General features: G+C 34.2%; 1 pseudogene; it reads left to right on the top strand.

Annotated features, from left to right (window-relative positions):
• The first annotated feature begins 5535 nt into the window (after positions 1-5535).
• On the top strand, positions 5536-6432 carry LOC126595299 (uncharacterized; annotated as a pseudogene).
• The last annotated feature ends 4085 nt before the right edge of the window (positions 6433-10517 follow it).

The raw sequence follows: 10517 nt of genomic DNA, 5'->3' as shown, positions 1-10517 counted from the left end.
CAAGAATTAAACCTAAGACCTATTATTTACAAGTAAAGATGAATACTACTAGACCGTAGTACTAAGTGATAAGGAAAAACATTAGTTAAAAATTAAAGAAAACTCACATCAGATTTCATAAGTGAAACAACCCTTGTATTTGCGACCACCTACCCATCGTTCCTTCCTCAGTCTCACACTTCCCAATCCTTTCAAAAACCATAGCCATAGTTCAAACTCAATATGTTCCAATTTCACTGTAAATTTTATAGTAGGATGAATGAGAATAAAATCTTTAAAGTGCAACCAAATCTATTTTGTGTTGTTTTTACTTTCAATATTTTATTTTCATTCATACTTTTTTTATATTTAAAGAAAAATCATCCCCTTCAAAGAAAAACATTAGTCCCCTACCCCTTGCCTTTGGTCTTAGGGTGGGGAGCAATCCTTCTTGATCTCTCTTCTCTCTTGCCCTCTCTATTTCCAAAAATGATCATTCCTTGCTTTGTCGAGGATAATTTTTGTAGTTGTGGTTGCTCTCTTACTTTGTCGAGGAGAGTCTTCATTGTTGTGGTCGTGATGATGACTTTAGCATATGTCATTCAAATGATGTGATGACTTTTGTGGTTTGTGTGCTTGGCAAAAGACTATGAGGAGGATGTTTGATGTTTGTTGGAGATGACTCATAGCAGAGCTGAAATTGATACCAAGTGGACTAACCTGCAATTCAAAAACTATATACGTGCTTGTCTGACTAGTTAGCAACACTAGTCAACTAAGATCAAATATGTTAGTTTACTCACAACGGAATAAGTGAATTTAAAGCTCAGTTTACTGAAATATTCCTAGTTAACTAAGATCTAATTCAGTGCACATTTTAACTCTGACAATCTTAGTAGTAGGAACTTACCAAACTACAAATAATGATGAACATATATCCCAAGCAAAGAGAAGTAAGTAAACCAAAAAGAAATAAATTGCACATGGAATTTTTTGCTGGAAAACCTCACTTTTGGGTTAAAAAACCGGGGAATCTCCACCGAGTCCAATCTACTAGTGAAATCAAGATTTTTATAAGGTAACCACACAAGCTCAATTCCTTGATTATAATCTACGGAGCAACTTGTACATTTGTGCAACCTTGCTTTTTCCGAGATGGACTCATTCGGTCTTCATGAAGTGGTAGTTTCACCAGTCAAACACTTGAAAGATGAAACTGACATGAATCTAAAAAAAGGTTAGCTCAAAGATTTGAAAATAGAAAAGTTTGACCAATAAACCAAAATCACAAAGTAATGCTACCTTAATATGCAATGATCTAGGTATTCAGTGCATAAGTGTGATTTAGTGACTAGATTTTTTGAGTAAGAACAAAGAGGCAGCTCAAGTTGAAACAACTCTTCAAAAATTAAATCTCCTAGATTGTGCTTTTATAATGGGCTTGAGGTTTCAGACAAGAATAGGGGAACCAAAGGGACATGTGTCATGTGCAAACACAATCTAAAAAGATCTAGGGTTGAAAAACACTCTCGGGGAGAAACTGTCAAAAAGCCCATGTGGGTTGTCTTAAAGTATGTGCCCAGCTCGCGTGAAAACAACGAGGAGTTTTGACTAGACAGAATGAACTGGAAACAATAGTATGAAATGCATATGTATGAACAAACCTTTAATGAAAGAATTTAAGTTCTTGAAATGATATTTCCAGCTTCCAGCATCATGATCTCAAAAGTAGCAATTTACCCATAAGTCTAACTAGAGCAGTGTGGTACAATTTACAACATTTGACAAGGGAAGCCAAACAATAAAACTAGACTTCACAAGAGCTTCTTTGTCGGCGATTGCAAGATCATCAAAGGATGATGCGTCCTTTCCTCGTGATGCCTCTAGTTCTTCGACTTGCAAGGTTTAGTCTTCATGACTGGGGTTTGTGTTTAGGACTAACAGTCCTGAAAAATTGTCTTCTTTAACTTTTTATAAATGTGTACTTTTCGAATTGTGGTGTATTAGCATGTATAACCTTTTGATTTGTTATAAAGACCACATCTAAATGTCTTTTTGATGTACGTTTTCACTATATTATAAATGAAATTTCTTTTGATAATAATAATAATTCTTATTTATGTAGATTATTCTAATTTAGATCACGATAAATATTGAAAATTACCAAACTAACACCATGAAACTCGTGGAACACTATGAAAGAATATGAAACACACAAAAAAAAATCTTTTAATTATTTCAGCTGTTAGATTTGAATTTGGACAGTTAGATATTTTTTTACCGTTGGATTTGGTTATATTTGATCTTAGTCATTGAATGCAATGAATTTATAAATACAAAACTAAAAACATGCACAAATATGGTGGGTTAGCCTAGGCCTGGCAAACGGGTCGTGTCAGTCGTTCTCGTGTCGTTTTCATGTAACACCTGTTATCTTAACGGGTCGTGTCGTGTCACACCTGTTATCTTAATGGGTCCTTAACAGGTCGGGTCACTTTACCCAACGGGTAAAGTGACCCGACCCGTTATGACCCGTTATGACTCGTTAAGAAAAATATTTTTTTTTCTTAAATTTGCACATACCACACATTGTCACATAAATATTACTTCAATACATTAAAACACATTTGTTGTTTAAGTACTACATCTACACTAGAAAATAAGAGCCTCATAAAAAATACATCCATACACTACTAATCTATTACAAATATTAAATGTGCAAGGATATGCAAAATGAAAGCGTTTTTGTTTTCAAGGTTGTGAAGCCTTTCTCAAAAGTTTAAACATTGCCAATGGAACTCAAAGCTTAATGAAAGTGACCCACTAGAGTGTTTATTTGTACTTTCATTAAGTATAACATAAGATTTTGTGGTATCCACTAGTGTAAATATTTTAAATTGAAGATCAAATTCATTTATTGTATTCATATAGGGTTAAGGACTGTAGTTGTAAAAAATCATCAAAATCGGAGTTAAAATAACCATTAAATTGTGATTTTTCGTTTATAACCGTCGAAAAGCTTTGTCCCGTTACTTAATCTTTAAATGTTTGTTTTTTTCAATTTTTGGCATATGCGATCTCGAAACATATATAAACAAGTATGACGTTAAAATAACCATTAAATTGTGATTTTTCGTTTATAACCGTCAAAAAGTTTTGTCCCGTTACTTAATCTTTAAATGTTTGTTTTTTGCAATTTTTGGCGTATGGGATCTCGAAGCATATACAAACAAGTATGACGGTTAGATCGTTGAAACTAGTTTCGTAGAATGCGTATCTCATCAAAACAATAGATTCACTAACACTTAAGAGTTTATTCTTACTTTCATTAAGTATAATATAAGATTTTGTGGTATCCACTAGTGTAAATATTTTAAATTGAACATCGAATTCATTCATTGTATTCATATAGGGTCAAGGAGTGTAGCTGTAAAAAATTATCAAAATTGGAGTTAAAATAACCGTTAAATCGTGATTTTTTGTTTATAACCGTCGAAAGGTTTTGTCTTGTTACTTGATCTCTGAATGTTTGTTTTTTGCAATTTTTGGCATATACGATCTTGAAGTATACACAAACATGTTTGACGGTTGGATCGTTGAAACTAGTTTTGTAGAATGCGTATCCCATCAAAACAATAGATTCACTAACACTTAAGAGTTTATTCATACTTTCATCAAGTATAACATAAGATTTTGTGGTATCCCTTATTGTAAATATTTTAAATTGAAGATCGAATTCATTCATTGTATTCATATAGGGTCAAGGAGTGTAGATGTAAAAAATCATCAAAATCAGAGTTAAAATAACCGTTAAATCGTGATTTTTCGTTTATAACCGTCGAAAAGTTTTGTCTCGTTACTTGATCTGTGAATGTTTGTTTTCTGTAATTTTTTGCTGATGCGATCTCGAAGCATATACAAACAAGTTTGACGGTTGGATCGTTGAAATTAGTTTCGTATAATTCATATCCCATGAAGTTCAATGGTGTGTGTGTGTGTGTGTGTATATATATTTATTTATTAAGTAGATTTAAATCTATTTATTTTGTATGTATAATTATTATAGTTTTTAGGGGTATAAAATTTAATTTAAAATTTAATATATATATATATATATATATATATAACTATTATAGTTAATATTTTGGGGGGATAATTATTATAGTATATATAATTATTATAATTATTATAGTTAATTTAATATATATATATATATATATATATAATTATTATAGTTTTTAGGGGTATAAAATTGTTAAATTAATATATATAATTATTATAGTAATTTTTTAGGGTTATAAAATTATTAAATTAATATTCTGCTTATCGTGTATCGTGTTACCCACGTGTATACCCGAACCAACCCGTTATCTTAACAGGTGCTTATCGGGTTACCCGATAACGATCCGTTTCGTTATCGTGTCGACCCGAACACCTATTAATTTCGTGTTGTGTCGTGTCGGGTTATCGGGTCGTGTCAAGAATTGCCAGGCCTAGTTAGCCCCACTAACCAGGGTGAATCATGGCCTAAATTTGCCCTAAAACTGAATTTTGGGTTAAAACTCATATTTATCCCAAGAGTTGGAGCAAGTTAGAGTAAATTTAGAATCTAAATTTTGAATTTTACTCACATAGTTGAAGTAGGTCTAATTACAATTATGGTCTTCAATTATTCTTGTTATAATATGTGATTTTAATATAAAACAAGCCCTTTTTGGTTTTATTTTTTATTTTTTATCAGAAGGCCTTTTTGGTTTGAAATGAACAGGATTGGCAGTCTCAGTGCTGACTGCCGACTATATATTTGTCATTGCTTACTCTACTGTTTGACGTAAGGGCTTCTGCTTTGTACTAGGGCCAAGTTATCCACTTTACTGTCTGACATTAGTTATTTGGTAATAAAAAATCAGTGTTCTAAAAATTGGCCTAGGCATCTCCTAGGCAATACGTGGTGGCCAGCCAGTGCGATTAACCCATAATTGGGAGGAAAATCGGCAAAGGGATTAGGCAGATGTCGAGGCGGTTAGGGAGTGCTTAGGTGGCCTAGGCAGGCGGTTAGGGAGTGCTTAGGCGGCCTAGGCAGGCGATTGGGTGGTCTAATTTGTCGGGCGTTTCAGATATTTTTTGGAGAGCAGCTGAGTTCTTGTTCTTGGTTGCGCTCTGGTTCTGGGTTCATCGAAAAGACGAGAGGAGCACAAAAAGAGAAATGAGTCTCTCTCTCTCTCTCTCTCTCTTCAATTCCCACCCAAGTGATAGACATGAACAGTGACCACTCCACTTTTTTGTTTAATTTTTTATTAAATTGCTTCGACTAAATTTTGACAACTAATAGCCTAACATATTCAATTTTAGTGTGGTGGCACCCCATCCCCCTTTTATGTGACCTAGTATCCCTCACCCTTGCAAGTCTATAAAACTATAAGCCAAACACATAAATTTACTCAAACTCACCTAACCCAACCTGCCTAGGGCCCTTTCTTAGGATCTACCTAGACGTTAGACCTCAGCCCATCGTTTGACTAGCGCCTAGTATCTTTTAGAACTTTGCAAAAAACTATGGGTTTGCTGGAGTACAAGGTACTTCGAGTGCTTTATTTGTTAGATCTTAATTTTTGAAGACTAATGCCTCATTTGGCAGCTCGGACTGTACTGACTATTTCTGTCTAATAGGATAAATAGCCACCGGATAGTACTAACTAAATTAGTCGAGCGTTTCGTGCAGTATCAGACAAATGATCGTATTATTTATAGTGTGTTTGGTACTGAACTAGATAAGAAAAGAAAAAAAATTGAGAAATCTTTGTTTGTTTGTAGGGATCAGAGATGCAACGGCGGAGAAGAGGGAGGGAGATCCGGTAGCCAGAAGCAGATGCAGGTGGAGGTGGAGGAATTTTTTTTTCTTTCAAATTGATAACTTTCTGAATCATTACAAGAATTCACGTTTCAAATTGCTAACTTTCCAATCGAGCTGATGGTGATATTGAACCCGTCAAACAGTAGCTGCAGAAAGAAGAAGAATCGGAGTAGGAGGACTGGATTCGCTGGAAGAACTGAGGAGGAAGAATAAGAAGAATACGATGGAAGGGAACCTGCGTTTCTGCTTTGCAGGTTCGCTGGCGGAGAAATGGGGTTTTGGGATTTGTGGGAATGAGGGGGAAGAACAGAGGGAGGGGAAACGAAGAAGAAGATGTTCATCTCTGTTGACTGCATGGTGGTGGGCAGTGGAATCAGTGGGCTTTGCATCGCTCCGGTGCTGGCTACCAAGCACAATGACATCGTCCCAAATGTCATAGTCACGGAAGCTAGGGACCGGATGGGAGGCAACATTATCACCATCGAGAAGGACGACTATCCTGAAGTAGAGACAGCGGCTGCGTCTGGAGGAAGGACCCGACTAAATTATACCGTGGTTTTGGAGAGGATAAACAAGCGGGTGTTTACCGTATAAAGTAGGTAGGACCGGATTGTTTAATCCGGTGACTATTTAATACAAACGGACACCAAACACCGTACTCTGTAGTATTAGTACTATCCGGTGTCTTATACGGTATGCCAAACAAGGCCTAAGTATCTAAAGTTCTGCAATCTTTTAGTGTCATTTCAAATTGGTATCAATATTTTTAAACATTTCAAACAAGTAACCAACTTATTGAAAATGCTACACTCTTTAAGTCCCAGTTAATTTTTTTGTTAAAATATACATGTGGCAGTAATAGGTCCCACCTATTTGCTTACTTATAAACTAAAATAAATAATAAAAGTAACTTAAAGATAGAATGAAGATGAAAAAATAAAATTAAAATAAACAAATTTACGAATAAAATAGAAAACAAAAAATGAAGATAAGGAAATCTCTTAACAAAGGAGAGGGTTAAGAATTCAAATATTGTTTTAAGGAGCTTGTTTCTGCTCATGTGATTTCCTCATTTGCTAATCTTCGGCTGGTAAAGCTTCCAATTGTTCTTTGTAGGTGGTGGAGATGGTGGGTGCATCATGACAGTTCATACCATTTCAACAATCTCTAAGACCTTCTTAATATTGGCAGTTTGAAGATTTTAGATACTTAATCCTAACTTTTATATTTTAAAACAAAAATTTAGTGGTTGAAATATTCTGTAGCGCAAAAATAATTCACTCTTATAAGGGCATGCTACATGCTTGTATTGAATTCGAATTCAAAGATGCAGAAAATACATAGGTGGTCAAACTGTCTGCTTGTTTATGGTTTAAAGTGTGTGTATAATTACACAAAGTTTTAAACATGTCCCATTTCAAGGCCATATTCATATGTTAGCTCATAAACAAGTGTTAAAAAGACCAATTTTTCTTCCTCTCTCTTATCTTGATTTGCATTATTTTCTATTTCCTATGACTGGGTACCTATCTGTTGGGCAAGAAAGGCAAAAAAAAAAAACTCAGCCGCTAGCGAGAGAGAAAAAAAACATCACGGTAGACGCTGGCATGTTGATTTTAAGGTAGGCAGCAATTTCTCTCTTCCCATTCTTTCCTTGTTTCTTTCCTTGTTTCTTTCCTTGTTTCTTCCGTCTTCAAACCGTTTTAGTTGTTTTTTTATTTTTTATTTTTTTATTTTCTTTTATTTTATCAAACCCTTATCTTTGAGTGACAATTGTTGCTTTCTTGGTCTAACAAAAAAAGTCTTCGTGATTGTGGTTGCTTTCTTGGAAAGATTTTTCAATATGATTGGTACATGGGTGGTACATCATGTGTCATTATACAAATGATAGGATATGTGTGCTAAAATGTTAATAACTTAAAAAATAAAATTTCCCACAACTCTTATTAAAACACGTAATGTACCACTTATATTCTCGTCACAACTAAAAATTTCTCGTTTTCCTGATCTTTGTAGCGTCAATAACTTATCAAACTCATATTTTTGAGTGACCACTGTTGTTTAAAGTTAAAACAGTAGTTCTTGTTTTTTTTTTTTTTTTTTTTTTTTTTTTGTTTAAAGTCGACAAATTTGACATTTGATGAGAGTGACTAATAAAAAAAACCTTAGAAAGATAAAAATAACGAAGGTGTGTCACCTCCAATTAGACATACCGTACCACATAATAAGTTGATTGAATGTATGTTTGGACACTTACAAGTGATTAACAACAGTTAACTGCTTATCATATATGTGAAGAAAAAGTGTGCAATTACTCGAAAATAAATATATAAAGTTATAGCGAGTGGTATTTTATCATAGTGGTGGAAAGATATTGAGTTTTTGTATGACGGTGTGGTTCGAACTTTGTCGGTAGCTAACCTAACAACTAATCTAACAAATTCTATCGTTTGAAGAAGAAAAGGATCGGATCATTTTCCTAGGAATCCGGGAAATCCCGTAATCGTGTCCATTCATCGTACAAAGTGCAGTTAGTTTTCGTTAGATACTATTTATATTTAATTTTAAATTTTAAATTTCAAATGATTTCTTATCGTAATATGTACGATGAACGATGAACGATGAACGGACACAATCACAAAATCCCTCGTATCCTTAGAAAAGCATCTTCACCGGATCCTTTTCCGTTTGAAGATATATAAAGTTGTAGTTATCTAACACGTAAGCAAATCTTAGAGGCCTATATGGGTTAGGTGATTTTTGCAAAAATCATTACTAATCGAAACATTGAAATCAATATTATAGTATTATAACACGTTACAAAATTATGTACTCTTGTCGGATCAAAACGGGTCTGTTTATAAAGGATGAGTTTCCGGGTTAAGTCATCTCCAACCGAAGGGTTCAGAGGGCTAAAGGGTCGAAAATAGTCCGAAAACCATCTCCAACCGAGGGCTAGGCTAGAGGGCTTTAGAATCTGGGAGGGCCCCACAGGATCGGAGAGGGCTGGAGGGCTACTTTTTTTTTAATGCTTTGTTATTTCTGTCAGTTATAGCTGACAGAAATAATATATACTATATTATTAGTATCGGTTATAACCGACACTAATAGCAATGTTAGTGTAATATCAATTTGAACAGTGTCAGCTAAAACTGACACTAATTTGAATTCTAATTTGAATTCCAACAGCTAGCCAGTCACTAGCCGTTGTATTCAAATTTTTTTTTTTATGAATTTAAACCTTTTTTTTTCTATAACTTCCTATAAATTTTTTTCTATAACTTATATTTTAAAATTTTGGTTCATATTTTTTTTAAATTCCATTTTTTTCCTATAACTTCTATTTCACAAAATTTGTTTCATATTTTTTTTAAATTCCATTTTTTCCTATAACTTCTATTTCACAAAATTTGTTTCATATTCCATTTTTTTTCCTATAACTTCTATTTCACAAAATTTATTTCATATTTTTTCTTAAATTCCATTTTTTCCCTATAACTTCTATTTCACAAAATTTGTTTCATATTTTTTTTAAATTCCATTTTTTTTCTTATAACTTCTATTTCACAAAATTTGTTTCATATTTTTTTTTAAATTCTATTTTTTTCCTATAACTTCCTAAGCCATTATACAACATTAAATTAAATTAAGTAACATGAAACAACATTAAACAATATGAAACAACATTAAATAACATTAAATAACATTTTAAAAAACATTTAAAAACATAAAATGTAAATGTCTACTTCATGCTTCTTTGGGCCAAAAGATGTGCAACAAGATCTTGTTGTAGGTACTTGTTTGTGGCACGAGAACGTATCATTCTATAGCGCCTCATGTACTCGTCTATAGAGATACTACCAGTTCTTAGATTGAAAGGCAAATTAGGCTCATCATATATTTTTGCACGAGCCCTTCTTGACCTATTTGGATCTTCTTGGTCGTCATCGGACTCTCCATCAATATACCCATCTCGCTCATCCTCCACTATCATATTGTGTAATATGATGCAAGACATCATGATGGAGTCCAAATTTTCTCGACTCCATCCTCTTGCCGGTTCACTGATGATCTTCCACCATGCTTGTAGAATACCAAAAGCTCTCTCAACATATTTGCGATATGCCGCTTAGTGTAAGGTAAACAATTTTTCCGCGTCGTTCCTAGGGTTTGGAATTGCTTGGACAAGTGTAGCCCACTTTGGGTAGATGCCATCTGCCAAGTAATACCCCATATTGTATTGACGGCCATTGATGTAGTAGTCAAGTTGAGGTGCTTTACCTTCCGTCAAGTTATTGAAGATGGGTAAACGCCCAAAAATTGTAATGTCATTTTGGGATCCAGGGACTCCAAAGAAAGCATGCTAGATCCATGTGTCATATGAGGCAACCGCCTCTAACACAACATTTGGCTTTCTCGACCTTCGGCTAAAGCCTTCTTACCATCCGGTGGGACAGTTCTTCCAATCACAATGCATGCAGTCTAATGACCCTATTATGCTCGAAAACCCACGGTCTTCAGCTTTGCGAATGAGCCGATTCAGATTTTCTTGATTTGGCTCATCTTTGTAAAGCTGAACAATTGTGTCATAAAATTCTTCAAGAGTATCAAGGCATGTAGACTCAGACATACCATGGGTTTTGTTGATGCATAAAACCGAAGGGGGCTTAGAACAACATAAATT

Source organism: Malus sylvestris, chromosome 13, assembly GCF_916048215.2.
Source record: "Malus sylvestris chromosome 13, drMalSylv7.2, whole genome shotgun sequence".
Lineage (NCBI taxonomy): Eukaryota > Viridiplantae > Streptophyta > Magnoliopsida > Rosales > Rosaceae > Malus > Malus sylvestris.
The sequence above is the reverse complement of the archived record's forward strand: the minus strand, read 5'-3'. Positions and strand labels throughout refer to the sequence as shown.